We start from the raw sequence: 11,937 nt of genomic DNA on the forward strand, positions 1-11,937 counted from the left end.
TTATTTGTAATAAAATTAAATCACACAGAAATCGAACACATGAAGAAAGGGAGGTGTAGTTTGGCAGTGAAAGCCCAGACAGCAGCTGAAATCTCCCAGTGGATCTTCAGCAAGCCTCTACTCTTCCTCAGTGTATATGAACATCAGCTACTTCAGTCCAACATCTACATTAGCAGGAGGATGAAACCATTTCAGCAAGACAACGATCCAAAACACAGCCAAGGAGACTGTCAGATGCTTTCAGAGAAAGAAAATCCAGCTGTAGAATGTCCCAGCCAATCCCCTGATCCGAATACAATAGAAAATACAAAATAAAGCTCAGATCTGATCGACGAGACCCACAGAACCATCAAGATTTTGACACTCTGTTGAAGTCTTTGAGAAATTTCCCATCTGAGAGGTGTCTCTAGTAAAGTATTAAGTACATTTCAGTAGTTTCTCCCTCTGTCATACCATTTTTGTTTCATGATTTGTTTATTTTGTTTTATTGTTATGTTTGTATTGTTTGGATTTTTACTAAAATGTGGTTCGATTCTCAGCAGCTCCTTAAAAAATATTATTCCCAGAAACAAAAGGTGGCATGTTGAATACTGTCCCCCCACTGTATATAGTCTAACAACCTTACATTTGAATTTTTAATAAATACATTTAATAATATTTCTATATTTTACTTTTTTATTAAATTTTATTATTATATTTTAATATTATTCAATCATTCCTGTCGGACAGATTTAACGAAGCAAAACCGAAATCTCTCCAAGTACCCTGCAGGATCCTGTGTAAGTGCCCATGCCTGCTTGAGAATCACAGGATTAATCAGATTTTCAATTATAGAGCAGAATCCGGAAAAAAAAATATGCCTGTGTTTCTGTCTTCATCTGACTGATTTTCTCCTCGTGTCGAAGATAGCAGCATCACTGCACCTCCTGTGAACACCGGGGAGGATCTGATCAGAAAAGAGCCGCTTTTCTCTGAAACACATATGCTCATTTGTGACAGTAACTTCTGAGAGAGACAGAATAAAAATGTCAAGATGTGTCGCCTGCAAGAACTTCATTGGGATCTTTTTCACTACAAGCGGCGACATCAAAACGCATCGAAAAAAAAAACGTAACACAACATGTCAGCGCTTAAGCAGGAACAGCTTTCGGTGACAGCCCAAAAATCAGTGTGTGTGTGTGTGTGTGTGTGTGTGTACTAAGAGAATGTAAGTGCTGACAGTCGATAGTTACAGCATGTGAATGTAAGCCTCTATCTCTGAGCTGCAGAGTTTGTGCAAGAGTCTTCCAGAGAATGGCATAAACGTCTTTATAAGTTGAAACTGAATTGGGAAATTTGAGGTGTTTGTGTCAAACTCTGAGGCACGTCTATCATCCTTCACACAGAAGAGTGTTTTAGCATTCAGTGCATGTTTTATTTTTTTGGATATGTTGAGCTGCTGGATTTATCTAGAAGGAGATTCGGTAATGCTTCATAGTAACTGCGCACTATGAATTAATTTATTGAACAGCAACACTGTAAAAAATATGATAATTAACAGTTTCCATGGTTTCCATACATTTTACAGTCAATTACCGTATTTTGTACTTTTTTTGTAACACTTTATAAAAAATACACTAATCATTTATTAAGCATTGGCAAATAGTTAATACATTGTTTAAGCATTATCTGTAGATTGGTACACATTAATTTTAATTGACAGTTTCTATATATTAAAGTGTTGCGGTAAATTACTGTATTTCTACTTTATTTGGTAACTGTATTTGTTCATTATTTGTTAAGCATTCACTCCACATTAATAGGCATTATTAAGCAGTTCATAAATATAGCAACAATGTAAAGAAATATGATAATTAACAGTTTCCATATATCATTTTTACAGTAAATTACCATATTTTGTACTTTTTTTGGTAACACTTTATAAAAACTAAACTAATCATTTATTAAGCATTGGCAAATAGTTAATTCATCATTTGTTAATCATTCACTCCACATTAATAGACATTAATAAGCAGTTCATAAATATAGCAACACTGTAAAAAATATGATATTTAACAGCTTCATTATATAATTTTTTTTACAGATAAATTACCGTATTTGGTACTTTGTTAACACTTTATAATGACTGCACATTATAAATAATTTATTAAGCATTTGGCAAATATTTCATTCATTGTTTGTTAAGCATAATCAGTACATTGGTAGACATTAGTTAATGTTAATTAAGAGTTTTTAAATATAAAAATGTTGCGGTAAATTACCATATTTTTACTTTATTTGGTTACCGTTTACAATAACCACGCATTATGAATAATTTGGGAAGCATTAGCAAATAGTTAATTCATCATTTGTTAACCATTCACTCCGCATTAATAGACATTAATAAGCAGTTCATAAATATAGCAACACTGTAAAAAATATGATAATTAACAGTCTCCATATTTCATTTTTACAGTAAGTTACCATATTTTGTACTTTTTTTGGTAACACTTCATAAAAACCACATTAATCATTTATTAAGCATTGGCAAATAGTTAATTCATTGTTTGTTAAGCATTATCTGTACATTGGTACACATTAACGGTAATTAACAGTTTCTATATATTAAAATGTTGCTGTAAATTACTGTATTTGTACTTTATTTGGTAACACTTTATAATAACTGTGCACTATGAATCATTTGTTAAGCATTAGCAAATAGGTAAGTCATTATTTATTAGGCATTAACTCTACATTAAAAGACATCAGTAAGCAGTTTATAAATACAGCAACATGGTAAAAAAATGTTAATAGTTTCATTATATAATTTTTTTTTTGGTAAATTACCGTATTTGGTACTTTCTTTGGTAACACTTTATAATGACTGCACATTATGAGCAATTTATTAAGCATTGGCAAATAGTTCATTCTTTGTTTGTTAAGCATAATCAGCACATTGGTAGACATTAGTTAATGTTAATTAAGAGTTTTTAAATATAAAAATGTTGCGGTAAATTACCATATTTTGTACTTTATTTGGTAACGTTTACAATAACTACGCATTATGAATAATTTAGGAAGCATTAGCAAATAGTTAATTCATCATTTGTTAAGCATTCACTTCACATTAATAGACATTAATAAGCAGTTCATAAATATAGCAACACTGTAAAAAAATATAGTTAACAGTTTCCATATTTCATTTTTACAGTAAATTACCATATTTTTTACTTTTTTTGGTAACACTTCATAAAAACTACACTAACCATTTATTAAGCATTGGCAAATAGTTCATTCATTGTTTGTTAAGCATTACCTGTACATTGGTACACATTAATGGTAATTAACAGTTTCTATATATTAAATATGTTACGGTAGTACTGTATTTTGTACTTTGTTTGGTAACCTTTTATAGTAACTACGCACTACAAATCATTTGTTAAACATTAGCAAATAGTTATATCATCATTTATTAAGCATTAACTATAATAATACACGTTAGTATGCAGTTTTTAAATCCAAATTGTATTGTGAAAAAATGTTAACCTACGGCAACACAGGGAGAATTTGCAAACTCCACACAGAAATCAGAACTGGCCCAGCCGAGAATCAAACCAGCAATCTTCTTGCTGTGAGGCCACAGTGCTAACCACTGAGCCATGCCACCCCCTTCATAGTGTGTAGTTATTAAAAGGTGTTACCCTTTTTCATACAGCAATGTTTTGAAGTACTAACACCTACACAACTTTGTTGCACAGACAAAAACACAACCATAAGCAAAGCATATATGCTAATTAACAGCTTCCACCAACTACTCTTAAATAACTAGTTTGTAAAGAATGCATTAAACTAGTAATGGAAAATTAAAAATTAACAAAGCATGAGAATACACTCCTTAAGCACATTAAATAAGTCAAGAATGCAGGATTTGTAGCTGTACTTATAAACAAAAATCTATTAATATTAATGCTTAGCGAATGACAAACTAACTATTTACTAATGTTAATAAATGATTCATATAGTGTGCAAGTGTTAGCGGTGATTCCAGCAGGATAGTCAAACTCTTAAGCATGCACAGAACTCTGAAATAAAAAGAAATAAATAAAGTAGAGGCATATTTTATTTTTAGCTGTTCCTCGAACTACTGAATATGCTTTAATAAGCAAAACTGCACAGACTTTGCTTGTGTTTTAGTTTGCTGGAATATTCCTGTGCACAAAAAAAGCATGCACGCTTGTGGTTTCTGCCTTTTTCTGTATTCTGTACGCTCTCTCCGGTTGAAAAAAGCCATGTTTCCTGCAGTTTACTTCCCAAGACAGTGTTCCTTTGTTTTCTAAACAATCCTATTGTGTAAGAGCAGGCATAGACCTTGAGTGATGCTGAATGTTTTATGAGTCTGCAGCATTCACATCACTGACTGGGAAAGGAAGCAGCATGATAAAGTGTGTTGAAAGACAGAGAATGAAACAAAAGAAACGTACGCATTTAGTTGAGCAGCAGGCTCTGGTTCTGGTGGAATAAAGTCGCGTGCGGATGCTTTGAGCTTATGTAAAAAGCTGTGGCGCGCTGGTGAGTTTGTTTACCTCATCCTTGGCTCTGGTGACACCGCTTCTGTGCTGAAAACAACAACAACAACAACAAAATGGCGAGTAAAAAATGGGGTAAAATCTAAATAAGTGACTGTCGTAATTTTAAAAATTGTTATAGTAATTGTCAACTGACAATAAAACTGTTAATTAATAGATTTTTTTTACAGTGTAGGCTAGTATAATAAGATAGTAGTAAATAAAGACAGGCCTATAGTAAATGGTGTAAACCAGTTCAACTCTGCCGACCCGGTACCGGGTCCATGACGTCATAAACTTTCGCTTTAGGATTTAAAGGGCTAGCATTGCACCAGACCCAGTGGTTTCGTTTGAAAGTGTAGAATCTATATTTTATGCACATATGCATCACTTTGGTTTTTATTCTACTGTACAAAAGTTATTTACACTTAAATATACAGTATTTTGGATACCCGAGATGGGTATTTTACATTGGTTTATTTTCATATTATTCATATGACACATGCACAAGTTATAGCTCAAATGAAAGTTCTTGCCGGTGCTCATACGGTTCTAGTGTTGTTCTTACTGAATTATATTCACATATTAAACAGTTGTCGAATGAATCACGGTGTTTACATAATGCAGAAGTGAAAACAATACATTCATGATCAATAAGCAGCCCCAGATAGCACAGACAGCTGTCATCTCTTACCTTATGCTGTGCGCTTCAGGGCCATTCTCCTCTCTTTTTGAGGTGATGTGCATAAGTAATCCTTTTATATGTCTGACGTGCTCCAAACACAGTGGATTATGTTTGATCAAACAAAAGAATAGTGAAATATGAAAACAATGATCGTCCCTGTGGCTTGTACAGCACCTCTCATCAGTTGGAATACAATAACTTTAGCACAGATTATGGTGGAGAGATTTTTCTGTTTTCCTATGATTACAGACATGTGCAGGAACCACCAACATTAATTACAGCACACTAGACCACACACAACCTAAAAGGTACACTTTCAAATATGAGTTTATAAAAAAAAATACAAAAAGCACCTCTACTTTTTGGTGATTATTATGACACAGACAACATATACAGATATTTTAAACACTTTCAATGGTGCTTTATGAAAATTCAAAGGGTTTTCTTTTAAATGATACCAAGTTTTTGCATTTACACTTCTGCATGTGGATTTGGGAAGCTTTTAAATATGGGTAGGCAAAATCCAGGTGGAAATCCCAAAATAACAAGTTGGTTACGCTAAAGTGTCAACACATAAATTGAATACCACTAAAAAAATCCATTAACACCAGTAAAATAAGAGTTTCATATATTTTGTCTTCAGTATACGCAACAGCACTTTCTAAAGTCTCTGCCAGCTTTGTGAAACTTGCGTTTGGTTCTGGTTTAGCGGCTGTGATGGTCTGAAGGAAAAAGTAAACAGGCCTGTTGTCCTGAATAAGCAAAATCACAGCGCTGTTTTGCTGTCAGACTGATTCCACGGCGGCTGTCGGCCTTCCAGGGACCAATCTTTTGATGACTCAAAAACTTGATGCTTCATTCTTATTTAATGCCTGCTGGGCTTCTTGAACTGCGATCTTAAAGGCACAGCGCACTCAGAAATGAACATTCTGTCATTCTTTCTTATGCCGTTCTCAACCCGTATGACTTCTTTATTCTCTGCAATACAAAAGAAGATTTTTTTTTAAGAACATGCTGGCTATTTTTTAATGCAATTACATTCGTGAATGGAAGCGGCTGCTTTTATGAGTCAAAAAGCATATAAAGAAAACTTCTGAAGCCATACTAAGGCTTTGTGTGGGAGAAAAAAAAAAAGAACTAAAGTTAAGTTGTTATTCGCTGCTAACAGATCATAAAAATCAGCCAGTGACTTGAAGAACAGTCAGACTCATGAATAAATCATCCCAGACCAGATCAAATGAGTCAAAAGAATGATTCGTTCAAGAATCAAACATCGCTGCTTCTGAATATAAGATCAAACCTCACATTTTGGTGTCTGTATCGAATTAGATTTAAAGTGATTTTATATTTGTGGAGAGAGAATATTAAATGCTGGTAAAGTGTCTGTTTTACTGTTTTAAATAGGTTTTGTGAAGATAAAATCATAAAACATTAGTTCCTGTATTTTATTTATGAAATACATTATGCATTTTATTTTTAATTGAGTCAAAGATCATTCATGTTTGGTTTTTGCGTCAGTAACTAAATGTACACAGTTTTTAAATGCGCGTTGTTGTTTTTTTTTTTATAAAATTTGTCCATACATAATATATATAAACTATGAGTTATGATAATATATATATATATATATATATATATATATATATATATATATATATATATATATATATATATATATATATATAATTATAATAACATTATAAATTATTATTTAAATTAATTCAAATAATTAAAATAAAAATCATGTTAGAAACCGTATATTTTTTCAATTTTAAAATTATTTTTTTTTAAATTAAAACAGCAACAAAAGAGGTTAAATCAGTGGAAAAAAATACTAAATTAAATTAAATAAACAAAATATTTTAAATCAAAAATGAAAATAAAGTTTAATGAAAATAATAAAATAAAAAAACTAAATGAAACAAAGAGAAAAATATAAAAAATATATATTTTAAATGAAATAAAATAAAATGCAATAAAAAACATTTAATCGAAAATAATTTAATAAAATTAAATTATCCAAAACAAAATAAAATAAAATAAAATAAAATAAAATAAAAAAAAATAAAATAAAATAAAATAAAATAAAATAAAATTATATAGTAACAGTGGCGCAGTAGGTAGTGCTGTCACCTCACAGCAAGAAGGTCGCTGGTTCAAGCATTGGTTGCGTCAGTTGGCATTTCTGTGTGAAGTTTACATGTTAAAAAATTAAATGAAGTAAAATAATACAAATTTATTTTAAAAATTATAAAATAAATAATGTCTGCCTCTGAAAAAAAAAAAAGTGAAACTTTAGTATAGCCACGCACCAATCCTCACTATTAACTTACTTATAAACATGCATACATGAAAAATTAAATATTGGCCGTTTTTAGTACTAATAAACCATTTATTATTCCCAACCAAATTCTTCATTCCTAATGATACCCAATACCTAAACCTAAGAATACACTTATTAACAATTAACAAGCAGCTAATAATGAGTTTACTGGCCAAAGTCATAGATAATGCTTTGATAACAATAGGAATTACTATACAGTAGGTGTTATTTTATTTTAAAATACAATAAAGCTTCTGACATTTAATGTCTGCAGCAATACATGCAACACAATAAGAAACAATCCCCACACTCACTTTATCTACTTCTGAGAAATCTGCACATGCTTTATAATGGCACTCATTTCTAAGAAACACACATAAAAAAAACAAAAAATAAAAATCAGATCACACTTTCTTTTAAAGGGGAGCTATTATGAAAAAACACTTTTATAAGGGGTTTAAAAAGTTGGTATGTGAATATAAGCAGATTTCAATCATAAAAATTAATTAACTATATCGTTTATAATCAGACTTAATAAAAGCAGTCTGAACAGACAGAAACACTTTGATTGACATTCTCCCGTTGGACATGTCATCAATGGGGGAAAGCCCCGCCCACTAGTGATAACCGTCTCCCCCTCATTAGCATAGAAAGTCTTGTTTTTGAATCTGTCACTATGCTGACACACAGGCATGTTTAGCTCCGCCCTCTATTTTCAATAGTTTGTGTAAATAAATATGCATGCTTCAGTGAATTAAATTCATGTTTAATTAAATTACATCTCATTAGCACACTTGTTTTGAGGGATGATGAGCTGATTTTGACTTCTACGATAACCTCTGATTGGTTATTTAATCTTTTCCAAAGTCTTTTCAAGCACTTTTAAGATGCATTTTAAAGTATTTATGAGTTTAGACTATATTTAGATTAAAAACATCAATTTATTTCAAGAAAGGTGCCTTTCGAATGGTATCTATATAGGCTATATCTGCTGGTGTTCAGATTATAGATTCAGGCCGCCCACTGAGTATTTTCCTGTGTAATAAGGCTGCTGGGTGCAATTATGCATTCACAATGGTTTAAACTATTATAATGTATATTTATATTAGATTTATTTCTTAATTTTGATTGTTTAATTATTGTTATTGTTTAAGATACAGATCTGTGATATATTTTCTACTGTTTAAAGAGTTGATACCACCTATCCATGTTGTTTTGTTGTCCTTCAATGGGGGATCAAGGGTTAATTGGGTGGTTAGACCCCCCCAAACCTCCATGTAATTTGTACCCTGTGTGTAGGGGTGTTTCCCAGTACTGAGTTGCAGCTGGAAGGGCATCCGCATGCGTAAAACATATCGTGGAATAGTTAGTGGTTCATTTCAGTGTGGCAACCCCTGATTATCATGGACTAAGCCGAAGGAAAATTAATGAATGAAATTGAAGTCTGAATTATTAACCCACTGTATATTTATTTGCCTGGTCAACACTTTTATTATCATAATAGTTTTAATAAGTAATTTCTAATAACCGAATTATTTTATTTTTTCTATGATGACAGCACATAATATTAGACTAGATATTCCTCAAGGCATTAGTATTCAGTTTAAAGTGACATTTAAATGTTTAACTAGGTCAATTAGGGTAAAGTTAGGGTAATTAGGCAAAAATAAAATAAAGAAAAAAAGAATAAAAATATTTAAAAATAAATAAATAAAATGAAATAAAATACAAAAAATAAAATAAAGTAAAATAAAGAAAAAAAGAATTTCAAAAGTTGAATAAAATTCAATAAATAAATAAAAATAAAGAAAATACATAAAATAAAGAAAAAAGTATTTTGAAACAAAAAAATCAAAAATTAAGTAAAATAAAGTACCATAAAATAAAATAAAATAAAATAGAGTACAATAAAATAAAATAAATAAAAATAAAAATAAGGTACAACAAAATAAAATAACGTAAAATTTTATTAAAATTAATAAAATAAAATAAATAAAGGAATAATGAGAATAAAAAAAATCAAAAATAAAATGAAATAAAGTAAATCAAAATAAATAAATAAATAAATAATCACTGCTTCTGAACAATCTTGAAAACTTTTGTATAGCCATGCACCAATCCTCACTATTCATTTACATAATAACATGCATATAGAGTATTAATAAAATGTTTTCTCTTTATTTGTACTAATAAACAATATAGTATGCATATCATTCATCTTTCATCAACATATTCAACACCTAACCACCTAAACTAACTACAAACTCACTAACAAATAATAAGCAGCTATTTATGAGTTTTCTGTGGGGGAAAAAAATCATAGATAATGCTTTGCTAACAATAGGAATAGATCTTTAATGTAATGTATGAGAGAGAGACTGGCAACCATCAGCTTTTTTTTCATTAACATAGGTGGTGTGTTATTTTTAAATACAATAAAGCTTTAATAGTCATAATAGTCAGCTTTTAAAGTCATTGCATAAGAGTGGTTCGTTCTGTAGACAATCCAAAACAAATATTGCTGAAGGGGGTTAATATTATTGAGCCTAAAATGCTTTTATTCTAGCCAAAATAAAACAAGACTTTCTCCAGAAGAAAAATATTATTGCAAATACTGTGAAAAATTTCTTGCTGTGTCAAACATCGTTTGGGAAATATTCTTAAAAAAATTCACAGGAGGGTGAATAATTTTGACTGCATCTGTATATATATTTGCGGCTGTGTTTGAATATGTCCAGTATAGATTTTGTCTGGGCAGGCGTTCAACTGCAGTCACTCAAACTGGAGGGAAACCGGAGATCCAGATATCCACACGCCATCGATACATATCAATCTTTAAAGCCAGGTCACCAGAGGCCACGGCTCTAATTTGTTTTGCAGCATCTTCACTAAATACTATAAAAGGACACGGAGGGGAGAAAAATGAACTCCGTCAGGAAGCTGTATACAGTTTCAACCTTCGCGCTTGTAAGTGTATTGCTGTTTCCTGCTGACATTTGATTCTTTCTGGGATGCTTTTTTCTTCCCTTCAGTCAGATCTGAGCACATCTTTTTCCAGATGCATCATTAATCAACTTCACTCCTGTATGCGTGCAATCTGAATACGGCTGGGTTTGATGGATGCTTGACATTCAGAACAGTGGTGCGGCTCCGCGGTGAAATATACAGCGTTTCTCTGCCATTGCAATGCAGGTCTCGCGCGTCTGAGCGCAGCTTTATTTACAAGATCATCCACAGATAATGTTCACGACAAGAGCCTGGACAAAAGGATGCCAGTGTTGGCGATGCACTCTAATGCTTATTCACAAATGGGACAACTAATATGCAGAGGAAGGGCAGCAACTAACAGTTACAAAAGTGGTTTAACAGGGCACAGTTACACTCCGGGATAGATAGATAGATAGATAGATAGATAGATAGATAGATAGATAGATAGATAGATAGATAGATAGATAGATAGATAGATAGATAGATAGATAGATAGATAGATAGATAGATAGATAGATAGATAGATAGATAGATAGATAGATGGATGGATGGATGGATGGATGGATGGATGGATGGATGGATGGATGGATGGATGGATGGATGGATGGATGGATGGATGGATGGATGGATGGTTGGATGGATGGATGGATGGATGGATGGATGGATGGATGGATGGATGGATGGATGGACGGATGGACATGGTCATGTCATGTCATGTCATGTCAAGTCATGTTAAGTCAAGTCAAGTCAAGTCAAGTTAGGTTAGGTTAAGTCAGGTCAAGTCAAGTCAAGTCAAGTCAAGTCAAGTCAAGTCAAGTCATGTTAGGTCATGTCAAGTCAAGTCCAGTTTAGTTTAGTTCAGTCAAATCAAGTCAGGTCAGGTCAGGTCAGGTCCAGTCAAGTCAAGTCAAGTCAAGTCAAGTTAAGTTAAGTCAAGTCATGTTAAGTCAAGTCAAGTCATGTTAAGTCAAGTCATGTAAAGTCAGGTCAGGTCAAATAAAGTCAAGTCTACTCTAGTTTAGTTTAGTTTAGTTTAGTTTAGTTTAGTTTAGTTTAGTTTAGTTTAGTCTAGTCTAGTCAAGTCTGAAAACCTTCCACACAGTTTACATGGAAGGACTGAAATATATTTTGATAAATGATGAAAATGTCTGAATTTTTTGTGACCCACAATGCTAGCAAACATGTAACAATACTAAATAAAAATTATAGTTACGCTAGGCAAAATGAATTTAATGTGTAGTGTTTGTTTGTATGTTAATGAATTGCATGATAATAAGTTATGTTACGCCCCATTACGCCAACTCAACTCAACTCAACTTAACTCAACTCAACTCAACTCAATGTATATAGAGTTGAAGTCAGAATTATTAACCCCTCTGTTTATTTTTTCCCCAGTT

Source organism: Danio rerio, chromosome 14 (genome assembly GCF_049306965.1).
Source record: "Danio rerio strain Tuebingen ecotype United States chromosome 14, GRCz12tu, whole genome shotgun sequence".
NCBI lineage: Eukaryota > Metazoa > Chordata > Actinopteri > Cypriniformes > Danionidae > Danio > Danio rerio.